The following is a 13,658-nucleotide window of genomic DNA, read 5'->3' as shown; positions in this document are numbered from 1 at the left end:
ACCCTGCCCCAGTGAATTGTGCTCAATTCTGGGATATGTAACCTAATCAAGTAGTGATTTTTGCTGGAGACGAAGAGGTAGGAAGAGAGCTTTATCTCCTAATTAGCGTGGTCTCTCTCATCATATCACATAACAGTTAGGGTTGACTAGTAGGGCACTCTCTAGACTGTCTAAATTGTTCTCTCTTTCAGCAGGTCACTAAAGTGTTTCTAGCCTCAAAGCCAGGCTGGGCTTCCTACACAGGGTTGAGAGGAAATGGTGTATCAGCACCAAAGAGATCAAAAGAAGATTTTCAACCTGGCTGGTCCCAGAACCTAATACTGGAACAAAATTCCCTTCTTTGAGTTTATTTACCAGTAATTCTAGGTGGTCTCCCATTGAAGTGCTGGAAAGTCCTCCTCAGTGTCACAGTGATTGCCCACAGTCCTTACAACCAAGACAAAGTGTTGCACAAACTACGCAGGCTCTTTGTTCCCCAGGGCATCACTGCATACCAGGGGTCTGACTACAATCCTTCATCTCTTACTGTAACTGTAGTAGGAGGCCTTTATTTATGTCAGAGTACCCTTATAGTGTGCTGATAAAGTATTACAAAGTATTCCAAGGAATGGACATAGCTGTCTCCAAGAAATGGAACTGCTGTTCCAGTCTAGTGAAACTATCCAGTTGAGTGAAAATACTTGTACTGATAAAAACAGTTTTGCCAGTATGCTCATGCCACTGTTGGGGATCTCACACTCCTGACAGACAGAGCCTGGCAGGAATTTGGAGCATAGATGGGACCTAGATCAAATGAACAATTTGGAGTTAGAATCATATAGCAATGATCCTTTCAAAATGCTTTTATTTACAGAAACCCTCAACTGAAATAAAGTCTCTTAACAGGAGGTCTTGATTACTTTTCCATTTCCAAACCACACATCATAATGGGGATGGAATGTGGTTACCATAAATTGTTGGTTTACAAATCATCACTGACTTGTTAGCAACAGCTAGGATGTTAGAGTTAGAGCAACAGTTTGGATGTGATAAAATAGCAAGGGCCCATTTTTTATGGCATTGTTGGAAAGAATATAAATGAATTCTTCCCAGAGATTCATTGTGGTGGTTGTGGTAAATAACAAAGTGCATATTTCCTGCTGATGTTGAAATCAATGGGAGTTTTATTATTGGCATCAGGAGAAGCAAGATTTGACCTTAATAGAAAAGAGAAGAGGAAAAGAGAAAAAGATGAGGAAAAGAGAAGAATGAGATTGAGAGTTCTAAAATGACTACTGCTTCAGTTGCCTGGGTGGAGGCACTTCAAAAAGAGGAGTCTGAAAAGCAGAAAACTGGGGCCCCTTCTCATTTGGATTTTCATCCAAATTTTCCTTTGAATTCTCTGTTTGTGAACGTTGAAAGTGAAGAATAACCAGTAATAGTCACTGCTGAAAATGCAGATTTTCAAATTTTCCTTTTTCTTGGAAATGTTTCTGCCTCTCTAAGGGCACTGAGGAGTTCACTTATTGAGTTTTGGATGAATCCTATAAAAATCAGCAAGGGCATTCTTTCAGGGAAGGCAGCACAGACTTCCTCCCATACTTGTATTTAAGTCATGACACAGACCACTATAGGTCATTTAACCTTGCTCAAGGAAAATACATATTTGTTAATATGCAGGATTAGCAACCTTCCCTCTGTCATAGAGGCAAACCTTTACAAGAGAAATTCTGCATTAGAAATAGAGAAACTAAGATCTAGACCAAAAGAGGTCACTACACTCATTTAACTCACAGACTAAACTATACAAATTTATGTATTTCTCCTCAAGTACTCTATAAAAACAGATTAAACCAAACAAAATAACAATGCATTCTTACCACACGGGACAACACATTATGAATTTTCGTTATCACATGAATTCAAAGCACTCACCAGCATCACAATTCCTAAATATTGTTGCTTGAACATTTAAAAGAGCAAAACCTAGTGCTCTAAAGTTGACAGATGAATTTCCAATTTCTTCAGAGACCAGAAGAAAAAATTAGCTGAGTAAATTTAATATCAGTGGTGTTACATTAGTCTCTATTACCTGAACATTTAGTATTTGACCACTTTGATTTTACAAACATATAAGCATCCCTTCCAAAGTGTAGATGTCCTTAAAAATAGCTATTGGGGGTTGTCAATAAATATACAAAAAGCAAGTACAAAAATAATTCTTCTGCCCAAAAGAAGTATCTGTCCATTTGACTGATATTTTATCTTTCAATATTCACAAACCACACCTCCTGAAATACAAGTCTATATCCAAGGACTCTGATCTTTAAAGTTCACCAAACTACTTCTCAAGCAGTAATGCAAGGCGGGGTGAATTTAACCTTTGCTAAAACCCCTCAGAATCTGAAGTATAAATTAAATGGACCCTAGCACATGGAGAGGGGGAAGCCAAGCCCAAAACCACTTTTTTTTTTTTTTAATTGTAAAGGGCTAATAGAGTTCATTATTTCCCATCTGACATAATTTTTTGGTTATCCATGCAAAATTCTCATTAGTTGCAAGACAGCCCTTTAAATAGCATATGTTGTCCCAGTCAGAGGAGGAAGGTTTGTAAAAGAAAGTTGTGTCTAATAAATATCATTTTTCCCTAACAGATTCGGACATTGCTGAACTCGAGCATGTAGGAGCAGATGATCCAACTGAGATTATCACAGGAAGTCCAAGAGGAATTTAATCCAATCCTTTGAACTTTCAGTAAGATTACTTAACTGTGAAGTACACAAGGAACTATGTTGACTATTGTCCTATTTGGCTAAAGACCCCTCGTTTACCAAAGCATTCTCTAGAAAATGATACTTTATCCCCAAAGTGTTTCTGTTGTTGCTTGAAACAGACAGCAAATGTAACTGAGACTGATTTTGAAGGAAGTGCTTTTCTTGAAGAAAATACTGTGTTCTAGAACATCCTGACCAGTCAAAATTTCCCCCTCCTGGGGCAAAAGGTAGTTTATGCTTCTCAGAAGATGCACTTAAATATATTAGCTCCATTTATCTTTTGCCTGATAACTTACCCAAAATCTAATTACTGGAGTACACCAGGTCTCTACTGAAGAGGCAGCCATTGCCCATTTCACTAATGTAACAAATTTGTTTCTCATTCCTCCAGAGTGGAACAGAGGTCTTGGGTCCAAAATAACAAAATGCATGCACTCCACAGCAGGACAACTTTCCCTCATCAGTGCACTGCTCTGCAGAGCCTTTTAGGAAGAAGCATTTCAGCTTCACTACTTTCCCCTGACCACTGGGATGTTCAGAAGAGAAGCATTTGAACTGGTACCTTGGAGGTGTGTGGTCTCCTTTTTTTGGAAATGGATGTGATTGCACTAGTTTGAATTAATTACTGTGGCTATTTACACGCTGAATAAGTCTGGACTATGGTTTTACTAGGTGGTACAATTTCCCAGACTCATAATGAATAAAGGTACTGCTATTAGAGGAATTTCAATGTTTCAACACTTTTCTACGTGGCAGATGGAATGGTTTTGCAATGTAAACTTATCTAACCTAAGCTGCCTTGCTTGCACACCGGTAGCTGACTCACTGTGCCAGCAAGGAGCTTAGTCAGGGCTAATTTGCCCATCTTGGGAGAATTTTGCAGCCTCTGCTGAATTTCCTGCTCCCATGACCAGAATTGCCCTGCTGGCACTCATCTGCAGCTGGAGGCCAAGTCTGCCACCTCCACAATTCAGTGGAATCACAGCTCACTCAAAACTCTCTCCTAAGACGTCCTAGTATGTGTCACAGTAATACCAGTTAATAAAGTACTTGCCTGACCTATATCAGTTTTGTTAAGAGCAAAACAACACAAAAAAGCAGGCTTGGGACTCTAGGAAATACGGACCAGAATATTTAGAGGCATGCAGACCTTCTGCAGCATTCAAAGTTGTCTTTGAATGTACTAAAATTGAGGCATAACAAAGTAATTTTCTCTAACAAGGTGTTCAGGTCCAGTTTTCCCTAATTCTGTACTTTTCATATATTTATTTGCCAGTACCTGAACAGTTCAGATAATGACATTATTTCAGGATTATCCTTTTATCCACAAGCACTTCCACATCCCCTTTCAACTACACTTTTCTCCTTGGACTCAATTCTTGGTTAGAGCATTCTGGGGCTGAAGAGAAATGTGTAAGTGCTTCTTAAAAGCCACAGCTAATGCAGGGAACTACTCCCAGTTAAGCAGTGGGCTGGGAGAAAGGTTCATTGAGACGTCACGTTTGGGAGGCACTGAGGGAGGCAGCCAGCACAATCCTAAGGATGCCCAAGAAGTTGACAGACTGTAGAAACTCCTGTGGAGATCAGAAGATGCTTCAAACTGAGTGCTTCTCACATCCTGCTAGATGGATATAATAGCAACTGTTCAGGCATCTGGTAGCCTTTGGCTATGTGCTTCCAAAGGAGTGTGTAGTGCTGCACACTGGTCAAACAGCACAAAGGCTCTTGGGTCTGTGGTTTATAAACAATGCACAAGCCAGAATGTGGTATTTGGAAAGCTGATGTGTTTCTAATGTATGTAGACATTGTTGTAAGTAATATCTAAATTATAAACACTTCCCCCTCCCCTCCACCTTCCAAACCGAGTCCAAAGTACCAATCCTTGCCAGGGACAATAAAGTAACCCAAGTTTGGAGCTTTTCGGTCAAGATAGTTTTGAGTCATGACATTTCTTTAAAATAAACATCAGGAAATTATCCAAAAAAGTGATATCACCCTACTTTGTAAAATATCTTTCTATCTCCCAAATATTTTGCCTAGTATCAGTCACGTTTTCCTGGAAAATTGTAGTCTGACATAGAAGTTTCCCTGTGCAATTTCAGGTGGATTAATTTCAGCTTGAAAAAGTCAGGGTAGGGTTCAAAATTGACCTTAAAATGGAAGATCTTGCATCAAACTAAATTATGGAAGAGCTTCTCCATCTCATATTTTCTCTCAGCCACCTCACATTAACTATGCCTCTACTACCGAACAGCCAAGCCAAAAAAAAACCAGAAAGACAAAAGCCAAAGCCAAACCAAAAGACAAGAAGCAGAGACAGCAGAGAAGACAGAGAAAGAAGAAAACAAAACTACCTCACATACAGACCTTACTCTGAAAGCTCAAAAACAGCCTCTGTAAAAGTCAGTTTTAACATTAGAGATGACAGAAGCAGCAGAGGTGGCAATGCACCTAACCTGACCTACTGTAAAGGAAAGCTAATAAAAAAGATGGGAAAAATATGGGAAGCTTGTCACTTTAAAAGGAAAAGGTAATTTTTAATACTGAATGTATGAAAACCAACAAAATATTCAGAAGTTGGATCAGATCCATATCAAAGTAACTCAGCCTGTAATTACATGAGAATCAAAAAATGTGTAATGAAGATACTGTAGAATACTTCGTCTTCTGTGGAGCAAGCCCATTCATACCACCAAATAAGGAAAAAAAGTTAAAAGGAGTTCAGCTTAATGATTACTGAAAGGGAACCATAATGGATGGGAATGGGCAAGAACTGGGAAGGAGAGAAGAAAATGGGCTGAAATTAACAGCAGTAATGAGTGAAAAACATAAGGCAGCCGTGTATGAGACTGACACCTGAGAAAAATCTGTTATAGACAGTCCCATCTTGAAGAAATCCCCATATCTAAGTTTGCAGAGGAAGGTAATACCTTACATCAGTACAAATAATACCATTAAAAAAAGAATAAACGTGCCTTCAGAAAAATAGATCAACCTTCAGGTATGAAATGGGAAAAGGATTTGAAATGCTCTGAAGGTTGTCTGAATTTCCAACAATGTAAGTTGGAGTAACAAGCATACCACCGCTTCCCACATAATTAATTTTGCCTGTATACTTAACCCCTCCTAGTTATATCAGTAAGTCATTAGGAATCCCCAGAAGAAAGGGTCAGATGTGAATTGATCCATCTGCACTGAGTAAAGTGAATCCACATCTAATTTCGTCAGCTGATAAATCACTTCAGGATCCACCCAGCAGCAATGCTTAGTCCTAATTCCTTGACAGGGAATGCTACCAAATATGCTCATTACGTATCTTTGCTCCTATTGAAGAGAAAGGAAACCTTAACCTGTCATTTTGGTGGGAGAAGCCAGCTTTGAAAAATCATGCCTATATCAAAGAAAAAAATTCTGTGCCTTAAAGATATATCCCATCATTTAAAAATCAAACACCAGAGTGCATGAATTAACTCCTTTTTTTTGTGTATACAGCATCAAATATTTTTCACATTTCTTCATCAGACTTTGAACTGTATATCAAAAGAAAATAAATGGAGAACAAGAAAGCAAAGTTATCACTAGCTATTCTACCCAATGGCAAATGGAAGGATCAAGCCCTCAGCCAGGTAAAGCCTACTGTGTCTGCACATTTATACTAAAGGGACAGCGACCTTCTGTTCCCAGAAGCAAGTTCTTTTTCTTCTTGTAGACACCTCGTTTAATCTTGGAACATAAATAATAATCCTGAACTTCCTGCATTTCACCCTAGATCTACTACTGCCACCAATGGGAGCTTTGAAAGAGGAAGGCATAGATGCTGGAATAAAGCTTTAGGCTAAAAGATCTATGTCCAAGTCCATGCCATTTTCTAGGTCTGAAAAGTGCCCACAATTTTATGGGTAACCCATAAAAACAATTGAAGTAATTGTGGTGGTCGTACATTGTTGAGATTGTTTTCTTTCCACTCCCCAACCTCGTAATGTGAACAGAGCCATGACAATGATCTATTAGAGCTGGGGCCAGACTCGCTACAGAAAACTTAATATGACCTGAGAACCAAAATGCAGTCACAGCCCCAAACAGCTCAGGGGTGAGATGGATTCTTTGTCCATCCTGTATCCTAAATGCATCCAAATTTTCCAGTATCCATATATCTATGTGGACCACTTAACTCCCTCTTGAACTCTCCTTAGTGCTTTAAATTGCTTGTCAGCCACATGTGAAAATATGTAGCTCATCTAAAATTTACATTCCAGGGTTTTCTATAACTGATTTCTCTCAGCAGTAAGGCTTCTTCTGATCTCAGTGCCACTGAAATGGTGGGACTGAATTTTGCACAGATACTCAGAATTGTGTGTGGAGCAGAAATGCAATGAGCCCTGGGTCAGAATTTCAGCAGTCCCTTATTTAGGGCATCAGCATGGGGGAGGGCTAGCTGAGATAAAAAGGTAATCTGATTGCTGCTGCTGGCAAGAGGACAGATGTCAACATTGCCTCTCCTTTTCACGGAAACATACCTGGCTTTATGAAGAATAGGTTAGCAAATATTTTAATACAAATAGCAACCTCAGCAGAGCTGCCAAAGCAGGCTCCAAAGAGACTGACTTGTTTACAGTCTGGACCAGTGCCTTAAAACCTGACGTGCTTATTCAACAGAAAATTAACCCCAAAACAGGTATCATCATTACTGTAGGGAGAAGCTCCAGAAAGATAATATCCTAACTCACTCCAGCTGAACTCAGGACATTGTCCACTTTTTTATCACATCCAGTGCCCTTGTAGTCATTCAGAATAATCAAGTGAGGTATATCACATGTGATAGCTTGGTCACTGGGACTGCATGGATATTTGGATCTGGCCCAACATCCTGCCTTCACTTGAATTACTACTGTAATCTAACTTCTTGCATTGTTTAAAGAGACTAAATTGTTCTCTCTATGTACTTTGGTCATCCCAACTCAGATGTTATCTTTTTCTTTCCCACTCTAGTTTTTGGCCACAAAAAATATACATGAAGAGTGCTGAGAAGAGCCTTTCTTTCCCAGCTGCAGTGTGTGTATGTGTCTATGTTACTGTTCTCTCTGAAAAGCCTTTGACAAAAAGTGCATTTATGAGGTCATTTGTTTAAGAGGTTACTAGTGATCCCCATGAAAAAGAATTCTGATATAGATTTGACCTTGGAAGCAGCACTAGTAATACCAAACTGGTGTGGTAAAAAATGAGAGAAGAAATTGTTTCCAAAGCTACCGTAGACGTGCAGTGACAGAAGAAACTTCCACAGGGAATGGTCACCGCTCTGGAAAAGTCACTCCGCAGAGGCGTCATAATCTTTAGCTATCAAATTTCTTGGAAGATGGAGAGAAAGACTGGTCCTGGAATTATTATGCAAAGGCCTGTAATACTGAATTTACCAACAGAGACCTCGGTCAGCTTTCATTGCATAAGTCAGTTCATTTTGAGCAAGCCCATGGGGGAACAAGAGAGACAGCTGAAGAGGGACAGGTATGAGCCAGGGCCTTCCTGTGTGAGCTGGTGCCAGAACTCTGTGTCAGACCACACATTGCCCTGCATCCCAGCTCTTTGTGAGAAACTGACCACAGAGCTCCATAGAACCTGGAAACTAAAGTAACTAGATTTGGATTTCATGCAGGATTTAATTTTTTCCCCACAAAACTTTTACTGAAACTAAAAATAAAAGGTTTTTTTTTTTCTATCCCAGACCATTGGTATCCCAGACTACTGGGATAATACCACTAATATTAAGAGACAGTAGTTGTGATCTAGAAGAAAGGGTGAACAGAGGGAGTTATTACTTGAGATGGCCAAAGGGGATCATAATTTGTGATGGCCACCCTTGATGAGCAGCATGGAGGGACATGACTTCCTTGTTCAACTATTCTTTCAGTGAATTTGTAGCTGGACTTTCTGGGGCTGCAGCAGCATGCCATTTCTTGTAGGGATGGAAAAACAATCCATGTCAAAGCGGTGAACTCTTGAAGAATGCAAAACTGAAGCAACCTGCAGGTATCAGGCCACAGGAAGTTTTGTGGATCAAACACGTAATCCAGCTGGGATTTTGTGAGAACTGAAAGCACATACTTGCTTCCACTGAAAATACCTGCCAGCGCCTCCTTCATACTGAAAGTAGAACAGAATGCAATGAAAACTGGAAGGTTTCTCACAGTAACCTAAAAAGCTTTTTAAAAGAATTGTATCCCTTTTGTAGAATTCTGTAACTGTTTAAAAACAAAACAAGAAAAAAAACCCAACACTGCTTCCTCTTGTGTCTGTATTTTTAGAGTACTATCCACAGAAACTTATTAGAGCCAGCCCCACTAAATTCCTTACAATTGTCCCACAAGGGTGGTTCTCAAAGTAAAAAAGGAGAAAAATGCTGGCAGTTTATGTAATTTCTTTTTCACTTATAAAATCTGAGAAGATGTCTAAGAATTTTAGTGGTGTACAAGTCTCTGGTGACAAGAATTAGTCTGGAAGAGCCTTCTCTACAAACTCAGCCTTGTTTATCTGCCTGTCCTCTTGTACACCCTTGTCCCATCTCTCTCTCTGCTCCTGAGAGGACAAAAATACATCCTCTTGAAAATCAACAGACTGAACTAGAATGCAGTACTTGAATGACTGAAAAAAATTAAAAAAACCCTTATACATTTTAGAAGAGCTGATTCTGGGTCTGTTTTGCTTGAAACAAATATTTGCCTACTGGAAAGTCTGGTTGGGTTCAAGTGGCATAGTGAAATGTTCCCTAAATAATCCTAACTCAATTCCCTGCCTTTCCCATAAGAAGCCCAGTTACTTTAACTTTTTCTATCAAAACTCAGGAGCATAGTCCCCTCCTCTCTCCTTTGCACCATACATAACCTGGAATTCTGGACCTTCCAGTGCCCAACTTGTACCCTTCTCGCCATTTAGTGCGTTAATGACTCTATCCCTGTGCTCTTTTTCTTCCTTACATGTCTGATACAAAATGTTAAGCATCCTTGTGACCTTTAAACATCCTGCACAGTTCTCCAGCTCCTCTTTACATGATCCAGACTCATCTCCACCTCCTGTTAGAAAATCCTGTGCATGCACCTGGCTTGATTACATCAGCATATCTGCACACAGCTGAGCTAACACATTTCAATGAATCTACTGCAGAAGCAAAAGGAAATGAATACCTCTCCTTCTGTCTGCAATCCAACAGTTGCTCCACCATGGTATCAATTTGGCATTAAATGAGAGTTATCTGTAAATGCATTTCACTGCTACCTGGATGTCATGATGTGGAGTTGGAAAAGAACCAGCCTGACAAGATTTTGATGGTGGCCACTAAAAAGTAAAACTATTTCATTCCCCCACACTTGAAACATCACCTCTTTTTGGTATTATTCTTTTTCCTGCCTTTTTTACTAGATGAAGTAGCCACATATTCCCGGAGTAATATGTGAGTAAAGCAAAAGTTGTATGAGAGACACATACCTCTCCCTGAAAGCTGCTACAGAATTCACATTACATGCAGACAGCCCAGCAGTAGTATTTCTCAAGAATACTGCTACACATATGCATTTTTCAATGTTATTTTACTGTACATGAGTAGGTGATACCTCTTTCTTTAACCTGGACAATGAGCATTCAGGAATCACCAGAAGGAGTCACAAGGGTCATATAAATGCACATGCACAGCAGTGCATTTGATCTGTAATCCCGGTTTTCACTGTGCATCCACAGACCTCTTTCCTTCAAGGGCAGAGGCCTAATGGATTGCAAGGTTCTGTAAATAACTTCTGATTTCTGCTGAGCAGGACGAACCAGTGAACAGAAACACGTGTTCATCATAGGCACTGGGTAACTGAAGAGAGCAGCACTGTAGGAAAACAAGTGTTACTAGGAATAAAATGTCTGCTCCAGATTCTTGTTCTGAACTTGACACCAGAGTACCAGGAAAGTCTTTGTGGGAGAGTTTGGAAGACTTCAATTCGTGTCTGGTGGAGCAAACAGCAGTTGTAAAATCTCAAGAGATGAGGGCCACCCAGAGTGTGTCAGTTTATCAACTGGACAGCTGTGGTGTGTCTACAAATGCCAAACCATAAGCACATTGGCAGGGGAAGCAGGAATTGTGGCCAGCACACAGAGAAGTGGCTCCTGAGTTTCTGAATTGCCTGCCTCTCCGAGCACACTTATGGTCCAGGCCAGCCTGCCAGCTCCAGCAAGACTACTGTGCAGCAGCCCAGGGACATAAACACGCCTCACACCTGGCTCCACAGCCTTTGGGAAGCGCTCTGGATTACAGAGGATGGCAGTTTGGGAATACTGCAGCACTCAGCTCAAGTCCCTGCACTGCACAGGGCAGCAAGATAACAGCGTAAATGGAAAGACCTTAAAGACTTATTGCTCTCCAGCTCAAGAAGCAGCCTTTTGGGAGTTATGAGCAGCATAAGAAAGGGACTTTCTGGTGGTAAAGAAACCACTGAGAGACTTGATCAAATGCTTTGGGATCATGGGACTGGGAGCAGAGCAGTAAAGCCACTTTTATGCATCAAAGTGGTCTTACCAAAACAAAGAGAGACACGGGTTTTCCATGCAAAACAGCCACTTGTTGCTGATGGCCATATTTTACACCCAGTGGAAAGCTGAAAGTCAAAACAAATTACTCAGGAGAAGAAGGCAGAGAATCATGCCTCAAAGAGAAATTTGGACTACAGTGACAAGAAAACAAATGTCAACAACAAATGCCTGAGGAAAGTGAACATGAAGTAGATTAAAAATTGAATGAAGTGTTATCTAAAATATACATAGTCTTTTATATCAGTCTTAGGTGTCCTTCAGGTACTTTATAAGCTGTAATATTTATGATTATTGGTTATTTATAGTTGTAGCAGTAGCAACATTAATGTATCAATAGGCTGTGAAGAAATAAACTCTATTCCTAGTGTATTCCTAATGGAGTTCTAGTAAATCCTAGAGCATTCCACCTAATCCATTCTGAAGACATTGACTAGGGCTTAGTTTGTCAGGATTTTAAGCTCCTAACACTGGAAGCAGGGACAGAGGATTATCCAGACTTCTTAAAATCCTCTAACCAGTTAAAAGTTTGGCAAAGGCAAGGAAAAATAGATTCTGTTGTTGCTGATCCTCAGGCCTGGCTTCATGGGCTGCTAGATATTCTGGCCATAAGCTTTCTCTTGCTTTTCTCTACTTTCTTTGGAGAAGAATACAAACCAGCAGGCTGGGATACATCCTGGAAATGCCTGAAGCTCTTCTGAGGTTAAGAGAGGGAAGGGGGTCTTTAGAGACTGACCAAAGATCCAGTCTGCTTCTCCACTGACTTTGCTTTCCTAGTGAAGAACCAGTGTCCCAAGAATCCTTGAAATAACATAGACACTTCTTCCCTGCAAATACGGGAAAACAGCCTTGGGGTATTTATATCAACCAGGAATCAAGGACTGATGGTGCTGGATCCTATTGATAAAAGCTTGCAGCAATGACTCCAATGTCCCAAACTACAGCTTACGGTGACTACCATGACCACAACACAGAGAGCAGCATAGATGGATTTAAATTTATTTCCCAGAGAGAAGACAAATCAACACGTGGTCCACATCAGGTGCATTGAACTAAATGACCATTAAAGGTCCCTTCCAATTCAAACCATTATATGATTCTATGACCTCTCTAGTTCTTCAATAGGCATTCTGGAGCTAACAGTTTGAGAGATGGGCACCAGAGCCCATTAGGAAGCAAGTGTTGATTTGGGATATCAGGGAATCTCGAGGTGTGTGCTGCTGAGAGAATGAGGGCACCACCGACAGTTCTGCTTTTCTGTTCCTCTACACCTGTGAGATTTTGTGTGTATTTCTTAATAACTGAGCCCTGGCCCAGGCAGCTCCTTCAGGCTGGTGTGAGGGAAGGCAAGCAGGGCTAAGCAGGGTCCAGCTCTGGCCGTGAGCACAGCTGCCAAGTGGCACTGTCAAGGAAAATGTTAATCGCCTAAAAAACGTGGTCCTGACACTCAGCTGATGAATTCTTTCTCTCTGTCAATCAAGAGGATGTGGGACCATCAGACACAGGGTGACTCTGATCATCTTAATCCCTGGATCTCTCCTCATAATCACGGCAAAGCATGGAAAAAGGGGAAAAGTCACCACCAAGCCAACCTCACTTGTTAACTCTTTACCTGTAAACCCACACCTATTAAAATAACCTTTTGGCTACTGAGATCAGAGTGAACAGCCAATTTTGCCTAAAAAGTGAGAAGAGAATGAACTTCCCCTTTGAAACTTTTATGGGAATATCCAAGCACTGCCTTGCAAAAGAAAAAAATATCTATCTTATTAGCTACAGCTCATAGCTATGGATCTTGTTAGGACAGCTCTAACAGGACAGAAGGGGGAAAAGGTTGATGATTAGTCATTAATGAAATGCAGCCACAAAGAAGATGACAGCTATGACTCTAGCATGTCTTGCTAAAGAAAGGGAAGAATTATTGTCATTCCAGAAAGCTTTGGCAAGCCTCCACTCTGAATACAATACAATTCTGACCACCCATGTGTGGCAAAGATGTATTGAAAATGTAGCAGGTACAGAGAATGGCCAAGCAGCTGATCAGAACCTGCCTTGCAGAAGACCTAAACCAACTGTTTGCTCAGCCCAGCAAATCAAAAGGTGCTGAATGTCCCAATGACTGCAAGTTCAGCAGACATAAGGAGAAAAACTAGACAGAGAGAAGAAATTTGAACATCTAGACAATAACATAATAATAATAATCTCAGTGGTTGCACATTGTCTAGGACTAAAGTTAGGCTGGAAATTAAAAGGTTTCAAATTTCTGGAAGAGTAAATGGAGCTTTGATGCTCCTCTCCCTGCAACCCCCACTCTTTGCTGTTCATGGTCTCACTGAGTGGCTATTG

Source organism: Pseudopodoces humilis, chromosome 5, assembly GCF_049639895.1.
Source record: "Pseudopodoces humilis isolate 2021_Gansu_Grassland_sample_001 chromosome 5, ASM4963989v1, whole genome shotgun sequence".
NCBI lineage: Eukaryota > Metazoa > Chordata > Aves > Passeriformes > Paridae > Pseudopodoces > Pseudopodoces humilis.
This window is presented reverse-complemented; position numbering follows the sequence as displayed.